This window comes from Aquarana catesbeiana, linkage group LG02 (genome assembly GCF_042186555.1).
Source record: "Aquarana catesbeiana isolate 2022-GZ linkage group LG02, ASM4218655v1, whole genome shotgun sequence".
In the NCBI taxonomy this organism is placed as follows: Eukaryota; Metazoa; Chordata; class Amphibia; order Anura; family Ranidae; genus Aquarana; species Aquarana catesbeiana.
Window position 1 is genome coordinate 284,261,429 of NC_133325.1, and position 24,990 is coordinate 284,286,418.

Here is a 24,990-nt window from a genome sequence, read left to right on the forward strand (position 1 = left end):
GAGCTTGCAAAGCATCCACAACTGACCAAGAAAATACTCAAAACTAGTAGAATGGGAATTTTAAAAAACGGCTATTACCTAAAATGTTTTGGTGGGTCAAATTAGCAAAACCAACATTAAAAACAACAACAAATTCAAAAACATAATAGAAACATAAACCCTACACCAGAGCATGCTTGTTTTTGTTTTTTCTTCGAGCATAAACTTTACTTGAAGAGCAGTTCTCTTCCAAAACCCATAAGATATTAACATTACACAACAAGCCGACCTCAGCTATACAAATGAAGATGTAGGCCCCGGAAAGTAATACAGCATCATCCACAAATATAGTTTAGCCTTTCTGTACGTAATATTGCTTGCGGCAGAATGCCTGTGGGAAATAGAAACAAGAGCTTTCTAATCAACATCCTTTGCGGAGCAGAAACATTAAACATTGCACTTAGAAATCCCTACTCATCTGTACACAGCTAAGCCTGCAGGCTCATTAAAATATTAAAGACTGAGAACAAAGTCCTTAGCCAGGAATCCCTTCCTAGTAAGACTCAAGAAGGCCACCAGGTAAGTTTATTAATTGCTAAATCAATTCTCATGTCAGTAGACTGACACTGGATTTGGCCTAGCAGCTGAATGCCAGGCTCTAGCCTATTTGATCTTCTAACTTTATAGTTACTGCTTTTGTTGGTTAACATTATGGGTAATCAAAGCCAAGGAAGAGCCTTGCTTATTTCCCTGCAGCTATTATCTGTAATCATACAGCTAGCATATCACTTATCTCGGTGCCGGAGTAATACGATGCCACAGCCTTTTCACTCGGGGGTTGCACAGATATCTTGAAATGCTTCCTTGCTGGAATGTATAATAGCACCTGTGCTTAACCACCACCTTACCCACACACACATATATACTGTATGACTGTATATATATATATATATATATATATATATATATATATATATATAGATCTATATATATATCGATATAAACATAAACCAAAAAAGAGAGCGGCACTCATGGGTCTTGAAAGGTGAATGCACAATGGCAGTTTAATTCAACGAGGCACAAGCTCGTCAACCTGAGGAAGACGAGCTTGTGCCTTGTCGAAACATCGAACTGGATTGCCTTCATGCGTTGACCTTTTTTGGTTTATATGCACTAAGTCTTTGCTGTGCACCCGGGCCCATTTTTTATCCATAACTTGTGTGGGATAATTTATATATATATATATATATATATATATATATATGCACACACACATACATATACACACACACACACACATAAGCATGCATATACACACAGAGTGATAAGATAAGCATTTATCATTGGTATCGCAGAATTTTCCACTAGGAAGCCATTCATATAAATTAGAAATGCCCTATGGAAGTGATGGTGAACCTTGGCACTCCAGATGTTTTGGAACTACATTTCCCATGATGCTCTTGCACTCTGAAGTGTAGTTGAGCATCATGGGAAATGTAGTTCCAAAACATCTGGGGTGCCCAGGTTCGTCATCACTGCCCTATGGGGACAACTAGATTTAAATATAAGTGAAAGCAAAATGTTCATATGGATAAGCACAAAAAAAAAATCCACAAATTGTGCACATTTACTTGCTTTTTTTATTTTTTGCAACAATGTATACTGCAATTTATTATCTCCAGCACAGCCATACATATGTAATAGAGTGGTTGTAAACCCTAGGACAAAAAAAAAAACCCTGCAAGACAAAGGCATAATGAGCTAGTATGCATAGCATACTAGTTCATTATGAATTACTTACCTGAGATCAAAGCCCCTGCAGCCATCCTCGTACACCACTCCAGCGGCCAACATCGCTCCCGGAGTTACTTCTGGGTATTGCGGGCTCCAGCGCTGTGATTAGCCGGAGCCACGATGACATCACTATCGTGATGGCACGTATATGCCATTGCTTCAGTTTGCTTCAGTGCGCATGTGCCGATGAAGTCGGCAAATGCAAATACAGGGGATATCTCCTAAACCGTTCAGGTTTAGGAGATATCCTGGGTAGCTACAGATAAGCCTTATTATAGGTTTACCTGTAGCAAAAAGTGTGTTGTAAGGGTTTACAATCACTTCAATTTTGGAGGAAAACCAGAGCACCCAAAGCAGCTTAAGCAGACACTGGAAGCACATCAAACACATAGGGGTTGATTTACTAAAGGCAAATAGACTGTGTACTTTGCAAAATGCAGTTGCACTCTTCAAGAGCAGCTGTTATAAAGCTTAGTAAATGAGCTGAAGCTCTGCTGACTTCCATCCTCCAATCATGTGCAAGCAAAAAAATCAGTTTTTTTTTTTCCCTTGCATGTGATGGGGTATTTTTTTTGCAAAGGGAACCCTTACCTCATTACTAAACTCTGAAGCAACTGCTCTTGCAGAGTGCAACTGCACAGTCTATTTGCCTTTAGTAAATCAACCCCCAAATGCCAGTACTACAAAGCTATACTGTAGAAGCAACCACCAGACCACATGCTTCCCCCAAAGGCACGTTAATCTATATGCACAATAGTTATAGAAAACTGGTATTATAACCAGGAACACTGCAAATTAAATAAAATTACCCTGTCATAGACCATTGTTTAAAACAAATCTTTTTTGTATGATTATATGTACATTCAACACACTTTATACATGTTATGCCTGTAAAAGCCTCCCTTGTGTAGACATCCAAAAGCCCTGAGACTGCTGCAGGGAGCAGCCATCTTGGATGTGGTTTCAGCCCCAGCAGGCTCAGAGCTGTCACTCTATAGCAGGGGTCTCCAAACCACGGCCCTCCAGTTGTTCAGGAACTACAATTCCCATCATGCCTAGTTATGTCTGTGAAAGTCAGAGTTTTACAACGCCTTGTGGGACATGTAGTTCCAGAACAGCTGGCGAGCCGTAGTTTGGAGTTCACTGCTTTACAGTATTCCCCTCACTCTTCATTTGGCTGCTACATAAAAGGTTATGTTGGAAGGTAACGAGAGGGGCAGAGAAGCTAGGCCTGCAGAAGAAACTCCCAGAAGAGGAGAGGAGCTATGTATGTGCAGGGTTATACAAGTAAACTCTTCCTGGAGTAGTCAAGGTAAAAGGCACATTGCGAGTCAATAACAAATTGTTCATGGAAAGGAAAAACAATGCAAGCGTTTAGAATATTTGATTTTGTTTCTGAACTTTTACCTGCATTTGTTTTTTTAATCGGTGACAAGGTTTCTTTAATTCTCCCCGAATAACTGCATGCAAATGTGCTCAGGTTGCAAAGAATCAAATGAACTTATCATAATTGCCTGGATTGCTAAACTGCATAATTCACCACAGAGCTACATGAAAAAAAAAAATTAGGAGCATCAAAAAAAGTGCTGAATTGATGACTCTCCTGATTTGATCATCCCTAAGCACAATCGAAGTAGCAGTAATTTTAGCAATTCCGCAACCATTAATCCCCCCTCTTTTTGTCATTTTAAAGCAGTGAAAATAATGATTGCTGATGGGTGGTTATGGTTTGCAGTACATCATTGCTTTATGCCAATAGGCTTTATATACTTGTACAAAAGAGAACATCCAGCAGACCAAAGCAACAATTCTAAAAAAAAAAATAAATTAAAAAAATGATCTTTATGCTCCTACCGCTCTAATCTGATGAAATCTGATTCATTTCTAAAGGTTTTTGTTGATCCTGGTTCTTTTATGTACTACTATATAAACTCCTGGATATACAATATTTAGCTTTATCTTTAAACCAACAGTAATAAATGAAACTTAAAAGGAATATATAGCTTCTTTATTACTCTATATATAAATGCAAATACAAAAAGTTAAAGAAATAAAGAGATACACTTGCAAACAATCTAATTAATGTTTGTTAATGTTTTAAAAAACCTTGTGTCTATAAATAATTATTTTATTTGCACATAAAGGCATCCACTATTTGGCCATTACATAAGCAGACTCAGCTGCTATGCAGGGAAAGGCTAGGGAGTTTGGAAAAATTGCAGTGACGTACACAACGCCCTCTAGTGGCCCACTTAAAAATCTCTATGTTCAATACAGTAACCAAAAATGTGGAAGAGCAAGCATGTAAATAGGTAAACGTCATCAAAAATTACTTAAGGGCAAACAATGCAATAATAACTAAAAATAGACACCCATCCTTTCCCTTCAAGCAGTTTTAACTAGTACATTCATTAAAAAAAAAAGTATATATTATTCTCCAGGAACAATGCTATGTTATTGACTACTACACAAGCAGCCTGTGCGCCCTGTAATTAGTGGCTTTTGTTTGATAGTTTTGATAAATGATTCTGCCTGCCCTGGATAGGGACCCGCTCTTGACTTATTACACAGCTTCACACTGGCAACCCTCCCTCTACAAAGCTGTCAATCACTTTGTTTTGCATTATGGGGATCCCCTTTCCAAAATCATGTATTTCCCAGCATAGCAGGGAAAAAAACCCATTTAGCAATTCTTATTTATGAACAGAGAACGAGGGTGCGGCAATAGGCAGGCACTCCTGTCTGGTGACAAATGTACAGAGAGATGATTTATAATTGTTTAGAAACTAACACAATAGAGTCATTAGATGAATAAACTGTGCAATAAGAAAATAAACTTTTGCAATGCATTAAAAATGAAAACTAGCTGACAATTTGTACTGTGCCAGCAAAACTGCATACCCAAAACAATAGATCTATCTTTCTTGAAACATTATCATAAATGCTTATATTTGGATCCTGTTTACATATGACTAAAATAGAGCATTGCATTTGTCATGATGACAGTCTGCTTTATGTACCATGTCAGCAATTTAATTAATTCCGCAAACTTTTTTTCTCCTCTTCTCAAAACTATACTTCAGCTTTGATGAGATGAAATGAAAAGAAACCATGGGTTATTTTCAGTAAGTGCCCATTTTAAAGGATACGTTCACCTTTTATAAAAGAAAATAATAAATGCACATATTTTGAAGGTAAAGAGATATTTCATTTTTTTGTAACTGGAGCCTGTAAAGCATTGCACCCGCGATAAGCAGATTGTGGGTGCAATGCCTGGATCCTGCAGCTCCTCAGTACAATTTCTGTCTGTACCTCCAATACGGGCAGACAGCAACTGAATGGCAGGAAGAATCATCCTCTTTGAGGGGTACAAGCTGTCACCTGCAAAGGCCGACGGTACTTGTAGTTCACTCATTCACAGAAGCCTGAATGAATGACACGGCCGTGTGGGTGGAGCCCAGCACGACCGCATTGTTTTTAAATGGTGACAGTGGATACAGGGAGAAGATCCACCGCCCACTATCACAGGGAGGGGGCGATTAAAGGCAGGAGCTAGAACAGTGATGGCGAACCTTGGCACCCCAGATGTTTTGGAACTACATTCCCCATGATGCTCAACTACACTGCAGAGTGCGAAAGCATCATGGGAAATGTAGTTCCAAAACATCTGGGGTGCCAAGGTTCGCCATCACTGAGCTAGAACATGTTATATGTTTTACTCTAAATATGGGTGGAACATGTTCCATGTTCCAACGATGAACTTATCCTTTAAAGCCTATGCCCAGGCATAAATATCTCTTTACACTTCACGGGGTGGAGACTGGTGATCCAGTGCTGCAGTCTTTGCCTGCACTGACTAGTGCATTCACTGTGATGTCAGGACCTGAGAGGACCCCACCTCTGGACAGCAAATGGAAGCTTTCTACATCATTCAGACAGCAATATGGGCACTCAAAGAAGAACCCTTCAGTGCAGTGAAAAAGAGAAGACTCAGAAGCTAGCATGTCCCGTGACCAAAAATATAGGAGAGTGAAAGGGGCTTTTAGATTTTACCCAGGATCTTGCTGGCAGCCATATCCTTTGTAAAAACCTGTCAGTACACTGTACGCATGTAAATGTATGAGCTAACTTGCATATAGTGCAAATTTTAATGCAGGTGGCTTCTACCACGTAGTACGCTCAGTTGCTAGAGCACAGACGGCTTCTGCCCACTTGACACCAGTGGCAGAAGCTACCTAGCGCCTTGTTATTCAGAGCCAATAGCGTACATTTATACTGAACACTATATTCATGAAAACATTAGCGCAAACATTTACATGCGTACAGCATTAAAGTGGTTTTAAACCTCAGACATGAAATATGAACAAAGCATAGTCCTCTATAGTGTGTGCTTGTCTCAATCCAGAGCACTAAGTGTCATTTCTGTCCACTGCCTCATTCCTCTGCTATCAGCATGGATCACTTCTGACAAGTTTTCGTGACACCAAGAGAAAAATAGTGACAGGGGAGGGAGCTGTGTGAAGGGGGTGTGTCCCTTCCCTCCAATCAGCATTCAGAGCTCTCCTCACTGATGTAACTTCAGCTCCTTGCCCCCTGCTTTTCAGAGCTGATAGATCCTGTGTAAATTCTGCACTTTGAACGAATGTAGGGGAAAGATCGATGTAGATAAACAGGTACAACCTATGTAGGAGTTGCTGTTTCATTACTGTGTATCCCCTGATGCCAGTCACTTCATTGGGTATATGTGAGGGTTTATAATCACTTTAAAGAGGTGTTCCAGCCTGGGGAAAAAAAAAATAAAGTCAGCAGCTACAAATACTGAAGCTGTTGACTTTTGCTATATGGACACTTACCTGTCCAGGAAGCCCACGATGTCGGCATCCCAACCGGTCTTCAGATGGGCTGTTGGGTGCTGCCGCCGCCCATCTCCACTAAGGAAAACCGGCAGTGAAGCCTTTCAGCTTCACAGACGGTTCCTTACTACGCATGCGCAAAGCACTTTCTAATTGGCCTGGCGGCGGAGAAAGGAGGAGGCAAACTTCCCAGGGACAGCTCCACAGTGCCGTCTACCGGAAGTGGGGACAGGGACTTGTCAAAAACAGGTCCCCTTTCTCTCTTCTTCCCCCTGTAAGGAAGGAAATAGGAAGTTCCACTTTTGGGTGGAGCGCCACTTTAAATACGGTCAATACACAAGCTTTTTCTTTTTTTTTTAGCAGCTGAACACTGCTCCAGATTACAGAGCTGATCACAGCTGCGTGCTAGGACCCATAGCATAACATACGGCCAAGCCCGTATAACACTTTACAGATCTGAACACTGCATATTTTGCCTAAGCCCTTATTTTTAAAGCCAACGTTGTGATTAGTTAGAAGAGACTTGGTGCCCGTCGATCAGCAGTCATTAAGTCATTATTACAGTGTTAAAAAAAATTAATTTTTATAGGATTACATTTTTTTAACACGTCTGCTCTTCCATATTTTTTTTTCTTATTGTTTAAAATCGAGTGATTTTTAGATGAGTCCCCACAGGGAACTTCTGTTAGTTAAATGTTTGTTTAGGTTCAGCTCTACGCAGGGGACAACGAAATACAAATATCATTGAAAAAAACAACTGCGATAATGACTCCAACTGCAGTATTTGCTCACTGAATACACATTATACTTTCCCTTTATTTGTCAAAATAACGATTGAAGAAAATCTTTCCTATAAATATGTTTACAATCAGGAAGTTTATAGAAGATACTTGACAGTGATGAAGAAAGGTGAAAATAACGAGGTAGAAGAGAAACCAGTTCAGTAAGTATTTCTGTGGCGTGTCGAAGCGCATTAGTCTACAGTCCGGAGTTAAATACAGTACAAATGAATGCGTTCTTATTTACTAAATAGTCATTTCTACTGACATAGCTAGAGGGGGCTGTTCTTGCCCTTGGTGACCTCGTGTTCTACTTAACAAAGCATGTGGAAGGATAGGTATAGCTTTACTTAATTCTTAATCAATTTCCCACCTTTTACTCACAATTGCTGTGGAAGTAACGATAATATTACATTACACAGTACAAGTCTACACATTTGAAACTTCAATCCTGGTTCCTCCTTTGATGTCGATTTTTTTTTTTTTTTCCAACCTAGTCACAGATATTATGTAAACGGCTATCTTATTAGACTGCACCATTTGAAAATCCTAGTATTAATAGCAGTAAGTATAGCACAACATAGGATACAACTCACAATACAATGGGTAAGTATCCATTGCAAATAAACAAAAGGGCAACCATTCACTACATTCCTGAGATGGGGTTGAAGAGAACCTGTAGAAAGACAAAGCCAAATAGACTAAAAGCTGTAGTAGACAGGAAATGTCAACAGCTCGTGTATAGTTTTGTGTTGTTCCATAATGTACCCATCCAGCACCACTTGGAGCATCCTACCTAAGTCTCTCCACTTCCACATAATGGGGAACGGCTGCCCCTTTTGTGCAATGGCTGTTTATGCCACCAATCAGCAGTCCACATGTGAGGGCTTGCCTATTGCTATGCAAGTACCCACTTTGAGGGAAAGTGAGTCTAGGCATTTTTCTGGGCAATGCTGAAGGAACAAAACAAGCAGGTATGGAGCATGCAGTTCATACCATCAGCAATCAGCTATGGCTTTTGTTCAGCAGATGTCTGTTTAACAGCTCCTGTGTGCTGAGGCATAAAACCCCCAACAGGGCGGCGCCCAGGATGCTGCATGTGCTACCTACAACCAACAAAAAAATTGAAAGTCTGTAAGTGGCCATGCCTGGGTACCTATGCATATGCGTACAGTGCGTCTTCCCAAACACAAAAATGGCACATTTGGGAAGAATCATTGTAACCGCATGTTTGTATACAAGTCTATCAGCGTTTACCCAAACATGGCTACATTCATTTGTATTGGTGGCTGTACGCGGCATGTGCGACTCCCTGAACACCAGGGAGCCCCTGGGATTTTATTTCATAGTACAATGGAGCTGTGTCTGTGTGCATGAGGCCTATAAGGTGACTGTAGACAGCTAAGTCAGGATCATCCAACAAAGTGATGCAAAGAGCAATGATGATATATTAACTCTTATAAACAATAGCAATCACTCACATCTCATATCAGTCAGATTTGCTTGGTTGCTATGGGTTACTGAATATTATCTCTGCGCTTTTTGGAATTATATAGCATAATCCTATCTAATCCTTACTTTAAAAAAAGGGTAATGCCGGGTACACGTGGGTCAAATATTGGCCAAAATCACAAAATGACAGTGGAAACTGGCCATTAGAAACCGGCCGACTTTCAGCCTGTGAGTACAGCTGCCTGTACGACAGAAGCTGATCTCACGATCAGCTTCTGCCAAACAAGCATGCTTAAATACCAGCAGCTGACCGGCATCCTGCGCCAATGGCTGTAGGCGCTGACTCAAAACACAATAGCACAGTGGGGGAGATCACTGTACCAACATCACATGTGTTAGTACAGCAGTCCGCCAGTTTTTCTTTTGTTCAGCCCATCATCAGCACATGCGCACTGACACAAACTGAAGCAATGGCACGCATGCGCGGGAGTGACGTCATCGCGGCTCCAGCCAATCACAGCGACAAAGCCGCGATACCCGTAAGTAACCCCTGGGAGTGATGTCGCCGGCCGGTGCTGTGTACGGGCACCGCAGTGAGGGCTTCGATCTCAGGTGAGTATTACATAATGAACTAGTATGCTACGCATACTAGCTCATTATGACTTTGTCTTGCAGGTGTTAGGTTTTTTTTGTGTTTTTTTTTTTTAAAGTGGATTTACACCGACTTTGGGGCTGACCATAATTCACTCAAATGTTATCTGGTTCCTGCTGAGTTGGGCAAAATTTTAACCATCGGTGGCATCAAGGCACCATCTGACTCTGCAAAAGTCAATTTAAAAATCAACGGAGCTGATTCTCTCCCGTTACGCCCATGGGCTGAACAAAGTAAATTGGAGCCACCTATGGCAAATCCGATCGCAATCAGATTTCCCTAACATATACAGATGATGGGATTCTTTTTAGCTGATCTCTATGGGTTACTGCATGTTTTACTTTATCCGTGTTTTACTAAATAAACCTGAAAAGCAAAGGCTGACATGTGTTCAGTGCTTTTACTCTTTCATGTATTTTATAGGTTACATTTCCATTGATACTGTTCACCATTTCATGACCATGTGTAGAGAAGTGTTACACTTAGCAATCACTTCCATTCTCCCTTTCTTCCATACTGTACTGGAAACATGAAAGGAACCATCTCATTAATTGCTATGGGCATGAAAAAGAGTTATCTCTGTAGGCACCCACTGACAACACAATCCAACATGTCTTTGGCAGCATGCAGGCCATTTGGCGTTGTGCGTAAGGAAAACATATCAGCAACCGTCAATGCCTGTCTTAGAACCTTCTGAAAGGCTTCCTGTAGTTTTCAAAGTCCAGCTGGCACCTGTTTAACAACTGGCCGTGTATGCACATCATAAATCATGACATAAGTCTGACTGACAGTACAACAGAGTCAAGTCATTTGGCTTCACCAAGCTGCCTAATAGAAGAAGCTAATCATTTGTCCCCATCATAGGATACTTTGTCGTGCGCTATCAATTTAATCTGCAGGTAATGTACACCTGTACAGTCAAGTTGCCCGCAGCAAAGCTTCAAACCACAGACTGCGACAGAGGGTGGGTCTGTCTTGCTATGTGAAGGCGAGGCGTTAGACAAACAATGAAGAAGCCTGTAAAATATTTCAAGGAGTGATGTCATTTCTTTTTTTTTAATTGATCTGAAAATGCAAATTACATATTTAGATTACTCAAGTGAATAAAGGAATATTTATCTGCCGTTTACTGCTTCTGACAGATTATATGACAGTCAATCACAAATGCATATAAGATGCACAATTAGTAAATTGGATGCTGACAAGTGTGTCTTTTTTTTACCTTTGCTACGGAAGTGTTTTTCATCCGTATTAACCAATGTGTCAATTGATTTCTATGAAAGCATATTTTTTTCTTTTTTTTTTACATAAAACTAATTTCATCACTGCCTGCATCAAATGGTATAAACAACAGAATCATTTGAAGCTAATAAACGTTTTTGTGGATTCAGCACAGTGATATACAGGCAATACAAAAAGTATTAGGGCCTATTCACACTTGTCTGTTTTGATGCAGCAAAGCTCTTGCATTCTGATGCACAAAAATGCATGTCAAGGGGAAATCCCCTTTAATATGTGGCTGGAGTTTATTGTGAGGGTTATATCTAGTGCAAATTCCAGCCAGCTGCTAATGAATCAGCCTCATCCATTTAGTAGGTGGCCCTATTTGCCTCCTCCCGCCCTCACATTCAAGACCCTCTGCCTCACCCACAAAAGCCTACAAGGAAGCGCTCCTCAATACCTATGCAAGAAAATAAAACGCTACATACCTAATCACAGTCTTCGATCAATCAACCAAAACCTCCTCCACATTCCCAAATCCCGCTACAAATCTAAGGGACAACGAAGATTCGCAGTCCAAGGACCATGGCTGTGGAACACTCTACCGACCAACATCCGTATGGAAGAAAACCATCAGGCCTTCAGGAGTAAACTCAAGACCTACCTCTTCTAACAAGCTGGACCACACAGGACGGAACAAGCGCCTTGAGGTGATTCAGTTCGCATTTGCAGCCCTATACAAGTCATTCATTCATTCATACCACCTTCAAGGAATCGGGACAGGAAACTGTAGGCCAAACAGAGAACTCATCCACTTAGATGCATCCGCTGTTTGGGTATTCTGCTAGCCAACAGCAGCTGTCAGAATACAACAGTCTGGAAGGGGGATTCATCCAACCATGCTACATAGCATGGATGGAGGAAGATGTTCGATTTTTCTTTGTTCAGCCTGCAATGTATGGCCAGCCAAAGGAAAATTTTCAGACCGACTTACACCTACACAAGGAACAGTGAAAAGCCAAATGAAGTAAAACATAGCAACCATTTAAAAGTCACTCTTTACAGTTTACTTTGATTGATCAACTTGTGTACAATCAGCCTGTCCATACATGGTTCGAATCTTAGCCGGTCCCTCCTGAACCAGCCAAGATTCGAACTGTCTATGGCCAGCTTTAGACAGGGTTGAAGAATGAAAAATGATAAATAGTTTTTAGATATCCTGGCTGTACTAGTAACCAGATTATGAGGAGAAATGTTCAACTGCAGTTTAACCCTGTGTGTGGCATGGAAACTCTGCTCCTCTGTATTGAAGTTGTGTCATTTTGTTCTACTGTATCGTAACCTTCGATGCTTTTCTTTTTTTACTTTCAATTACCTTTGTTTTAAGGAACAGAGCTGTTACTATTGTTCATTTTTTAAGACCTGGCCTACTTTACTTTTTTCATTTTACAGGTTTATGGAAACAATGTGGTTTTATCATAAAAGAATATAGTAAAGATTTCTGTTCAATTCTGTTGCTGCTGATGGGTGAGTTCCAGGCTTGTTAGAGGTGCCTCTAGGGCAGAATAGAGTTTTAAAAGACCAACAGACAGGTCAACTCACAGTTGTCTACACAGGCTTAGGGTAGCCCAAGGGCATACCTGCATTTTTCTATCAATAATTGGTTGGACTGGGCATACCTTCCAACATTTTGACATGGGAAGGAGGGACACCTATTAGCAAAATTATGTAGAAATAGGATACACCCCCATTAAAGGACAATTATACAAAAAAAGGATTAATTAAACCCACAAGTGCTTTTTTACCACTACTATTCCTTTAAATTGGCTTTTGACATCTACAAATGCAGCAATTTAGAAACTTGATTAAAGGTTTAGCACTTTTTGAAAAGATACTGTAAATATTTTATTGTATATACGACTATATAGATCAGACCAAAATGAGGGACAAATTGACTTTTTGTTCCAAATCAGGGACAGTCCCTCGAAATCAGGGACAGTTGGGAGCTATGGGATTGGGTTGCGATTATCCTATCTGTTCTTAACAGCGTGGATAGGGAAATCTTCCCTGCCAACTCTTGTATTCTTATAGTCTGTGACTGCAGTTGTTGGAATACCCAAATAGTGACTGTCCAGCTAATTGGCTACAGTCACTGTTTGCCCGACAATTTTCCCTTCGGATTTATCAACTGAAGTTTGTGGAGCCAAGTGGTGTCGGCAGGGCTGCCCATAGTTAGTCTGCCATTCACCAAAATTAGCCAAAATTCTTGAAGATGCTAGGAATAATATGTACAGTGATTGCCATACAGTGCCATTTATTTTAACACTGGTATACCTTACTCCTTCTCACAGCAGCCAACAAGAAGCCTACAATTGCTTACAGTGTAGAGTCTAATAAAAGCTGACTCCCTATTGGTTTTCAAGGGTTTCTATTGCACGTAACAGTTCTTTGCTCATTTGTAATGCATTAAAGCTGTTTTTATTTTTGTAATCCATAATCTCCACATTTTCTACCCCTGGAGAGTAAATTCTAGTCTAAAAATCGGAAAGAGCTATGATTCTATGATAGCCATATAGCATTATTTGGTATCTGTTATTATCCTCTGAACAAGCCTGCATTGTTAGGCTGTAGTCTTTACGGGCCAGAGAGAGAGGATGACCTCTGCAAAGCCCCAGGTTTAGAAACAAAATGAATCTCCTCTGTAATATGGATTGCAATGCCTTGCAATCTTCTATCAGCATGCTAACATTTTTGTTCTTGGAACATAATAAAAACAAAGATGAGATGGAATTTGCAGACAAAACATGAAAAGGTAGGTTAAAATATTCATATTCTGACAGACAAATAGACAGCATTTCAATAAAGGGAAAATGTGTGCTACCAGGCCCGCTGAAAGTGTATAAACACTGGCAACATATGAATTCCATCTAGAACACACAGCTGCTGGCCCCATTGTCCATTCATAAAGCACTTAAAACATATGAAAACATTCAGAAGGTCTGCATGCCACATACAATCAGAGAAAGACTTTTCTAAATTTAAAATGTAGCAAAAAATACACTGTTAACTCGGAAACACCAATATACAACTTCCATCAATACACCAAGTTTTTCCTTAGGCTGCTTAAAGCTGAACTCCAGACTAAGTAAGACTCCTTCCTGGCACAATGCAAGGGTTAAATACATGCATGGGTCTAGGGGCCCGGAAAGGACAGTTTTATGTACCAGATCCTTTGCACCCACAGGCCCCCGTCTGCATTGCTAGACCGCTCCCTTCAGCCTTTTCTATCATTTGCTCCGGCAGTCGCAAGGCCCTCTGATGTCATCAAGTACAATGCAGAGCATATAGCCCTGCACTGGACAAAAGAAGGCCGATGAACAGGCTACTGTCAAAGCATAGGGAGTAGAGAAGAGCGCTGGATACTGGAGAACTAAAATTGCTGTTCCTAGTAGCCTAGACCTAAACGTGCATTTACCCCTTTGCATTGCAGGGCAGCTCCACTGTAAAGGAGAATTTTTACTTTATTTACCCTGGTGATAGGCTTTAAGTTAGATGCCAAACACAAATGTATTTTAAGGTTTGTTCACACTGTAACGTGTGAGTTAAGAGCATTTGCATTCTGTGTTGTATTTTAAAATGCTCTGCAATACTTTTTAGTCTTTTTTAAACTTCACTTTATCTGCTATAAAGGAAACTTCAGCTGTTTTAATTTTTCTATCTATGCACGTTGTGTTGACCTTACATGTGTTCACACAAATTGTGTCATATTGCGCTGAATAAATTGGCATTGCACATTGGATCATTGAATTTGTGTGAACTGCCCCTATTGAAATGCATTCATTTTACAATGTATATGCGCTGGCATGTATTGATAAACACATGCCAATGCATCTGGTGTGAAAGAACCCTAAGGCTCAGTTCACACTGCCACGACTTGGGATCTGACTTGTGAGACCCCAAGTCGCATGACATGTGAAATCCCATATTAGTCAATGAGAGCTGTCTTAATTAGCACTACTGAAGCCGCTCTGACTTTAGAAAAGATTCCTGTACTACTTCAAGGCAACTTCTATCTGACTTGTGCCCACAGACTTTAATGAAAGTTGCCTCGAAGTCAGATCCTCATTTATATTGATGTGATTTGGATATGACCTTACAGGATGATTACCCAGGCAGTGCATGGCATCTTCCTGTATACTGTTATCTCTGTATATCTGCACAAGATAAAGTTGCATCAAAGTAGTACTCAAGTTTCCAGCAAATCACCAGGAAGTCGCTTGGCAAAGTAGCACCATAAGTTGTGTGACTTTCAGGTCGCAGTAGTGTGAACCAAGCCTTCAAAAGAATAGCAAGCATTAAAAGGGAGTGTATGGTATTATTGATATAGTTATATAGTTATTATTGCAGTATTTACCATAAAGTCATTTTTGATGGGACTTTCATTATTTACCAATCTGCCCCTCCAAATTTTTGTTTCTATATTAAAAGAGAACTCCAGGCAAAGACCTTTTAGGCCTTACCGTTATATATATATCTACCTGTAATGAGATGGGCAGAATCACCACCCATTCCAACCCAACAATTTACACTTTCTTCCAGTACTGCTCATGCTATAATTCCAGGCTCCCTGCAACTATAGGAGTTGCAACTCTCATACACAGTAGTTGCTATATATCGTTTTTCTGTTGCTCCTCTCCCCTTGTCCATTCTGAAGATGCACTGTATTCTGTGAACCATACACTGAATGCAAGACATACTGTGAATAGGCAAGGGGTGGATAACCTGTGTTCCCCACTACGCCTTGTGGTTCCATCCTCTGACCCCTTTCACTGCAGGACTAAGCGGTACTGTGAATAGGCAAGGGGTGGATAACCTGTGTTCCCCACTACGCCTTGTGGTTCCATCCTCTGACCCCTTTCACTGCAGGACTAAGCGGTGACTATGCGCATTGCGTTGCAGGTTTTTTGCAATGCGTTGGTGTGCATTTTACATGTATTGTGTTTTATTTATTTATTTAGCCTTGCAGTGCATTGCGTTTATACGCATTTGCACGTGTCTGAACGCGCTGCCTTGTGCTAAAATAAAAATGGTGCGCGCAATTCTTTTTTCAGCGCTTGTCAAATGCAACACAACACACTGGTGTGAATTGCATTCATAGGGAACCAATATTGGGAATGCACTCACAAAGGAACCTCATTGCATCTGGTGTGAACAAAGGAAGGAAGGGACCACAAGGTGGAACGGGCAACACGGGTATCCCACACTCCTGGAAGTACTGAATGCTGAAGACACTGATGGTCTCCTCCTCCCCATCATAAGTTTCAAATGATTTACCAGCATCCTTAATTGTTGTTTTTGTTATATAATTTGTAGAATTTTGTTATTGTTTTATATATATATATATATATATATATATGTGTGTGTGTGTGTGTGTGTGTTGTGTGTATAGTGTTTCAGTAAGAGTTATGAGTGCTCAGACAGTAGCGTCAGTAACTGTACTAAAGACCAAATAACTTTATTTAGGTCACTAAGCACATTCTCAGCAAAACGTCAAGGTTTTCTGAGTAGCAGCAGCCCAGACCATGAACGCCAATCATAAAATCCTGACAGTTGGCAAAGTTCCCAAATCGAAAGCAAAATGACATTTAATTATGACTAGCCCAAAGAGAAATCTTGAACTGCACACTCCTACTGCTATTATATATTCAGTCTCCCAATCTATAAGAATCTACATCGGCTGAAGCTTTGTGTGCCAAGAATAGGCTCTTTTTTTTTCCATTCTTACTTAGTGTCACTTTCAATAAAATGTAGTTTTTGCAATATGTACATTTACAGTGCTCCTCTATTCCCTTGAATTTTCCAATACTGCTCTCCAGCAGGCCTGCAAGATTTGTTTGAATACCCGTCTCCTTCATAATATCCCCTTCAGACTGTGGCGTGAGATGTCTGGCCCACTGTTCTGTGTCTGACATCATTTAGGTCAGAATATATGTAGTTTGTTGATACTTGTACAAATTAAAAGGCTTTTTTTTTTTTTTTTTTTTTTTTTTTGTGGAAAGACATGGATTCATGACACAGATTGAAAAACGCATGGCTCGGCAGCCTGGGAAAGCTAGAAAGGGAACCTAATATTTATGCCATGCCTTAAATCAGCTGCTTTGTAATTAAGAGCCGTATCCCACAATGAAATACTGGGTGTTGGCCAGTACAGCAGCCAAAAACAGAAGAAAAATGTCTTGCACTTTGAAATCGATTCTGAAAAATCAGAAAGGAGAACAGATGATTATCACGTACAATGATGTGAATGTTATCTAAAGATTGCTCTACTTTGATTATACAAGCCACCGATAAGGAACAAGAATGCATTTGGGCAGGTAATTAACTGAGTCAATGTGTGACTCACACTGTCCTAACAGGCAATTCCGTACACTTCAACCTTTTGCTGTATGGCAGATGTTACCATGCAGTTAAGAAAAAGGCAAAAGTCAGGCAAATGTTTTTCATTCTGCTGTACAGTTTGCAATCCTCACACTATGTCATCAATGTGACTAATTATAAGTGTTCTCATTCGTGTATGGGTGCCCAACCTGTGGCCCTCCAGCTGTTGTGGAACTAGAAGTCCCAGGATGCATTGCAAGCCACTGACAGTTACAAGCATGGCTCCCAAAGGCAGAGGCATGATGGGTCTTATAGTTCCGCAACAGCTGGAGGACCACAGGTTGAGCACCTATATTCCACGTGAATTGAAACGCCTTGGACGAACCCTGCCCACAGTTCTCAGCCAGTGGTTCCCATTTTATCTGCAAGGGTAGACTTCATTGTACCAAGCACTACAAACAGGTGAACGGAAAGGGCCCTCCGAAATCTGGAAATGATCATTTCATTATGATATTACCCAGTCATCCCATTTATATCTGAACAGATAGACTTTAAGCAGGCCTATTAGATGGCAGTCAACATGTGTGCACAATTTTAACTCTGAAATATCTTTTCTGTGAACTTTTGTAACATTAACAGGTATGCTCAGGTCATCCAAACAGGCATTATAATGTTTAGAAAGAAGGGAGAGTGGAGAGCAGCAAGACACCCCTGGTGCTGGCCCAATCCCAAAGGAAGCAATAGGGTTAATTTACTAAGGGCTAACAGAGTGTTCATTTTGCAAGAGCAATTGCTCCCTGCAAGGGAATTTTTTCCAAAGCTTAGAGAATGAGGTGAAGTTCTGCTGACTTCCATCATCAAGTCATGTGCAAAAAAAATTCAGTTTTTTTTTTTTTCTTGTGTGTGATCGGGTAGTCTTTGCAAAGTTAGTTGCACCACATTTGCTAAACTGTGGGGAAAATTCCCTTGCAGAGTGCAAAGACAGTGTATTTATTTGCCTTTAGTAATTCAACCCCAATGTGTATCTCGCTGCTTTTTTGGGAGACAATTATCTCTCTTCTATGAAAACCAATCCAGCCATAGATTGAAACTGGGCCTGTTCAGCAGGAACCAGCCAAATCTTGTTCCTTCTATAGGCAGGCTGTTTGTACTGCTGTTGATCCATCAATCAACTCAGCACAACCAGCCTTTTTTTTTTTTGCACCATCACTGCGGGAAGGCTCCCTGCACTCCCTGCCAGTAGAACACAATAGCACTGCAGTAGGGATTCCCCTATTCATTACTGACTGTGTTGATGGGGGAATCGAGCAATTTTCTTTCCTTCAACCCATGGTTGAAGGAAAGAAAATTGCATAATGTATGGCCTGCCTTAGTCTTGTAAACCACATTAACAGCAAATAAATGTTAATAAGTGGATTGTGGGAAAAAATAATCCAACATTTTTTACTTAAATAACCAAAATGAAAGGTTCTCGAAGGCCACTGCCTTCCCCCACTAATTAATACACAACTTTGCTCTGCTCTGTTCATTTATCAGAGCCATCAATAATACCTGGTACATTTGAGTATGGGGGAGCATCAGATCCTATGCCCTTACTCCCAGGACACAGTGCGTTTGATTTACTAAAACTGGAGCGCTCAGAATCTGATGCAGCTGTGCATGGCGACCAATCAGCTTCTAACATCAGCTTGTTCAATTGAACTTTGACAATAAAACCTGGACGCTGATTGGTTTCTTTCCAGATTTTGCACTCTCCAGTTTTAGTAAATCAACCCCTATGCTAAATGGGGATAGGAGAATAGTTATTACACTCTGCGTAAGCTCAGACACAGACCAACATGGAGCTCACACAACTATTGGACATGGGTCTGTGAATGGAGCCACAGTGAAGGCATTAGTGGGTGAGATGAGACCTGAATTGTCAAAGGGACAGGTTCTCTTTAACGAGAAATAGTTTACTTAAGTCAACTATGACTGTCACTGCCTAACAGAGAAATATGTATACTTGCACCTTTTGCTAAATAGGAGATGTGGCTAAAGGATTGTTAAAAAGTTCTACTGTCAGTTAAAGAACAAAGGCCTTCCCAATAACTAGCAAATGTTCTCCCTTTTGCTATACGGCTTGCTATGCCCTAATCAAAATGCACAGCCATTAATAAAAGCCTCATTAGGTTTATCAACCTCTAATTTACTTTATAGGCTGATTACCATGATGCAGTCGGTCTTCACACTGTTACGGATTTGAAATGCTTGAAAACATTATAAGTCCACTTTTTCTAAGCTGCCAGAGCTCGTGGATTGCACTTCGCTGTAAATGAATGCAGACAAGTGAATAGCATTGTAACAGCATACTTTGTAATTTCTGTGGAGAAGACATAAACAGGATTACCTGGCAGCTAATGGCTAAAATGCAATCCACCTTCCCCGGATGGCATTCGTGTTAGGCTATGTTGACGCATTTATGGCGGGTGCATAACCGAGTTTGTGATGTGGCACAGGCCAGATGTGGAAAAGAAAATAGTCAGGAGTTGAAGGAAATGAGAGTGTGCTGCTCAACATCAGCTCTTAAAGTACTGTAACCTTCCTTTTGTATAAATAAGCACGTAGGCCAACGCCATTCACTTTACTGCTTTTGTTGTTTGAATGCCATACATATGCACTATTCTCCAGCTGAAAGGCTGGAGAAGGCAATAAGGCTGCTGTGGAAGCATTTGAATGTTCTCTTCTTCTTAAACCATGAATAACCCTTGCTGTACACCATTGCAAAGCATCAAGCTTGCAAAAATAACCCTTCCCCATCAATAAATCTCATACTTTTATGCACTGTCTAATAAAAGAACAGGCTAACTGTGATGAAAATGTTACATGATTTGTCTTGTTTACTTATTAAGACTTTGGACCCACAGTCAAGAATATTGTGCTTTTTTATGAGATCACATCATATTTTTACCTTTTTTATAAAGATTACTTAGATTAAAAAAAAATGTACCTATATGAAGTTAAGCGACTATCCCTAAAGACTCACATTTTTTTTTAGCTGAAAATGTTGCTGACAACGTCTGCCACTCTAAACCAGACATAATCCATTTATGTCAAACACAGCTGGAGAAGATACTTTCCTTGAGGTAGTATATTTTTCTCATTTTGCCATACTGCACTTTTTTTTTTTTTTTTTTGGTCTTAATCTGCTTTTCGCGTGGTTTCCTCACATATTACAGTTTTCCATTTTTTGAACGTGTATAAAATATAGAGAAATCAGGTGGCAAAAAAAAAAAAAGTTTAAACTTAATAAATTAGGAGTTTGTTTTAGTAGCCTATTTTAAAGCTATCCTATCTGAGCAACATTTAAAGTGGTCATTGCTAATCTGGATATATATACACAAAAATCAAACCAACTGACCAGATTAAGTCATGAACGGGAGATTATTTCAAGAATTTAGCTTTACGTGTGTATACATGAATTGTTTGTGGGACAAAGGAAAAATTGGTTGATGGCTGCCGGCATAAATAGATTTGGTCACTGGGAAACTTAAGTTGTCATCCTGTTTGATATCCTAGCAGTGACCAACTATGCCTAAAATTAGGTTCTTAAGCTGGCTACACACTATACAACTTTTATATTAATTATTTAATTTTCTTGTACAACTTTCCTTTAGATTGGTCAAAATCAAACCAACTGACCAGATTAAGTCATGAACAGGAGATTATTTCAAGAATTTAGCTTTACGTGTGTATACATGAATTGTTTGTGGGACAAAGGAAAAGTTGGTTGATGGCTGCCGGCGTAAGTAGATTTGGTCACTGGGAAACTTAAGTCGTCATCCAAAACCATATAATATGAGGTCAAACCTAAACACTTTCAAATTGTATGCAATCAAGCAGGCCATTGCACTACATAGTTGAAGGTAAATCTAAAGGGAACTGAACAACAAAAGTTGTATAAAGTGTATCAAGCTTACCCTCGAAAATGTCCACACTCGGCCCAATGCCCTACCGGAAAGTTGGTACAAGAACATCAAATCAGGAGTGAATATCTTTAGACAGATAGCCAATCTGGATTCCAAGTTCTCTGTCTTACAGGTGACTTTTTTTAATTCTTTGCTGTCACCATAACTAACGGCATCTAAAGTGAAACATTAAGGTATCTGCTCTTGAGTTTCAAGCAACAAAGAAAGATGTAAAATCCTGGAAATTTATCCAAGTCACCCTGCCAAGAAACATGATTTAATGAAATCATCTGAGACACACTTAATCAAAAAAGTGTGTTTAGGATTATTTGTGCAGACAGAACAGTTACTGTGCTAGCTTCTGTGTTTTCTCCCCGTCTGTGCTATTCTTCCACCATAAAGAATTTCCTTCTAACAGCACACCGCCATTCGGGCTATAAAACAAATATCCCTCTCTCCTGCACCTGTACTACTACATCTCAGCATGGAGTTTAAAGCCCTTCTCGGCGTCATTCTTCAGTGTGTCTTGTGTCTGTAGTGACAAAGTGCAGGGGAAAACAAAAGCAAAAAGTCTTTTCTTTCTCCCTTTTACAGGGCTGTTTGAGGAGGAGAACAGAAGTCAGGAAATCATCTTTCGTTTTACTGCCTTGCTGCATAACAAAACCAATGGCTTTAAACAAAGCCGTGCCTGATGCATTTAATGTGACATTCTGCGCTGCTCTTAAACGAGTGAATCCCTCCCCCACCCCTTATTTTATTCCAGCAAGCAGAAGATTTCCTATAATAGACAGAAAGGCATTTCCCAAAACTATAGTAAGAACCTGCTTTCTTGATAAATGTGGATCTACGATGCAGTGTGACATGCTGGATAACACCCCTCCCTAAATGTAATGCTCGCAATTAGCTCTATATTTGTGTTCTTTTTTTTCTACCTTATCCTAATCTTGTTATTTTTTTTTTTTTTTTTTGAGTTTTAAGTTTGCCAGGATACAACACATACAATGCCCAGATTTACAGTGCTGGCCATTAAAAATCAACTGCCACTTCATAGCTTTACAGCCTAATTCAAATAAAATTACTCCCACTACTATAAACAACAAAAATAGTACACATTGGGATTGATTTACTAAAACTGGAGAGTGCAAAATCTGGTGCAGCTCTGCATAGAAACCAATCAGCTTCCAGATTTTATTGTCAAAGCTTAACTGAACAAGCTGAAGTTAGAAGCCGATTGGCTACCATGCACAACTGCACACAATTTTGCACTCTCCAGTTTTGATAAATCAACCCCAAGTGTTGCCTGCTACTTCCAAGGCCTAATGCAATACACTGGCACTCAAAAAACACTCACAGTACACCCCCTATTACTACCAATATTAATTATATCAATGTTACTATAAAGGCTACTATATCTTTTGTTAATATGTCTTTATCTGGCGGTACATAATACCTACCTGCTTACTGAATGAACCAGTGAAAAGAGCAGGTAGGCTCCATGCACACGACTTTAGGCTATTAGCATTTTTTTGAGCTTCAGTGTCTAGGAGCAGAAAAAAAATTGTTTTGTAGAGTTTCTTGGAGCGTTTTTCCAGCATTTAAAAACACTGAACGAATCCTAAACGCTAATAGCGTTTTTTTCTAAGGAACTGTAAAAACGCTAATAAAACACTTAAACTCCTAAATGCTATTACCAGCGGTTTTTTAAAAAAACTGTTAGTGTACATGGAGCCTTAGGTTGCACAAAGCATAGTAGTAGTGGTAGTAGTAGTAATAGTCTAGCTCAACTGAAATCAGTTGATCAAGAAATAACAGCTTTGATTAGCAATAAGCACTAATTTGATTAATTAGGGTTCATTGAGCCTGTTTGGCATTGGGGTTGATTTACTAAAGGAGTAGAGGTGCATCACCTTCATTTTTTTTCCCGTCACATATGATTGGCACTCCAAAGTCAACACAGGTTCACCTTATTCACTAACATTCACTTTGCAAAGTCTGCTAAGTGAATAGCCTCTATTCTTTTAGTAAATCAGCCCTATTGCCGCAGACTATAGTAAAACACTAAACTTGCCTAAGGCCCCTTTCACACTTGTGCAACCTGAAAGTTGTGCTACTTTGACGTGACTTGGATGTGACTTGGAAGCGACTTGAAGCAATGCCTGTGTAATTTTGAGGTCTATGGACCTTAAGTCCCATCAAAGTCGGACCAAAGTAGTACAAGAACTACTTTGAAGTCACACAGATATGAACGGTACTCATTGGAAATCATGGGGTACGACTTGTCATGCAACTCTGTAGTTTCAAGTCGCAGGACAAGTCACACAAGTGTGAATGGGGCCTTACATGTAACAACTTTTCTTAAGGTAACCAGAAAAGCGAACTCCAACTGGCTGCTAGTTCACATCATTGCTACACACAGGGGTTGATTTACTAAAACTGGAGTGCAAAATCTGGTGCAGCTGTGTATGGTAGCCAATCAGCTTCTAGCTTGTTCAAATAAGATCTGACAATTTTTTTTAAATCTGATCTGGTTTCCAATCAGAGCTGCACCAGATTTTGCACTCTCCAGTTTTAGTAAATCAACCCCATAGTGTTTTATTATATGAACCTGTCATTTCATGGAATAAAACCAGCAGCATCCACCATGTTTTAAGAGTGCTAAAAAAACATGTTTCTGATTGGCTACTGTATGTTAAACATCTATACAACTAGCAGCTAAGAACTAGAAATGACTATCCCCCCAGCCAGAAAAAGACAAGCTGTTTCTCCATACTGTTTTAATCCTTGCCTCCACGTTGTGTGCAGGATTCACACAATACACAACAGCCCCAAGCAAGGCCTTTAGTTCCAGCAAACCCATTCAGATACATGTCACTTCTAACATCAAGCTAATCTATGTGTTGCTATGGTTGCACCCTTTATCCTCCTTTACATTTTTTGTGATTACGTGAATTTGTGGAAAGCAGAAAAATGGTGGTTTTATTGCCATACAATCAGATTACTGCCGTTAGATTCTCTATACCCCCCTTTTTTTTCCACATTTCAATCAAAAGGGATCAGTTTCTTTAGACGTTGTCCTTGATTTAAACCACCTCTGTATAGATCTAGCCCAAGTTGTAATCCCCTTATTAACTATGACCATGGGTTGATTTGCTTAAAAATAAAAGCAAATTGTGTCAGCTTTGTTTTTAAAGCGAACAGTACAAAATGGATTACTAAAGAAAATCAGCAGATTTCACACAGCTAGTGTGGTACTGAATGTAAAATAAGAATTAAACAAGTCAAACAGGAAAGATGTGTGAATGGTTTACATTTTTCTTTATGAGACAAGGCCCAAATTGCTCACGTCTTTTGTCTTGCCGGACTCTAAGGAAACAATGAAGCCACAGGAGCTTAAGCAAGTTTTTTTTTTTTCTTATGGTGACCATTTGCTTTCCTGTACTACAGGGATAAAAAAAAAAAAAAAACATTTCAAGAGTTGAAATCTGGATGTAGGCCAATGAATCTGCATATCTGAATCAAAATATTTTAAACACTTGAGCACACCCATTTTAATCACCTGAATACCACACAAGGAATGAGTTCAAACAAAGTCTATTAAAATGTACGATAGTTGACCTGAAAAACAGGTTTACCGTATGTCAGCCATGGAAGGAAAAGAGTAGGCCTTTCTGCAAGTGCAAGGAATGTAAAAACGTAATAGTACCTTTGTGTGGCGATAAGTGTGGCCATCAGATATTTTACCCTGTCAATGAAAAGGAGCTTAGGGTGCCATTCTGTGTCCTCAACGCGTGGAAATTACTAGCGCATTGAAAGTTTTATCCCTCTCAGTAGTAGAGGAGTTTGGTCATAATAAATGTTGACAAAATAAGTTCAAAATGGCTGCCGTAACTTAAGAGGAGGGACTCTTGAGGGATACGTCTTACTGCTACATGCTA

The 24,990-nt window shown here is 39.9% G+C and overlaps 1 protein-coding gene across 1 annotated transcript in view; it reads right to left on the reverse strand.

The window, feature by feature from the left end:
- EFNB2 (ephrin B2) overlaps window positions 1-24,990 on the reverse strand; it is a 57,400-nt gene that overhangs the window by 25,508 nt on the left and 6,902 nt on the right. The window lies entirely within an intron of this gene.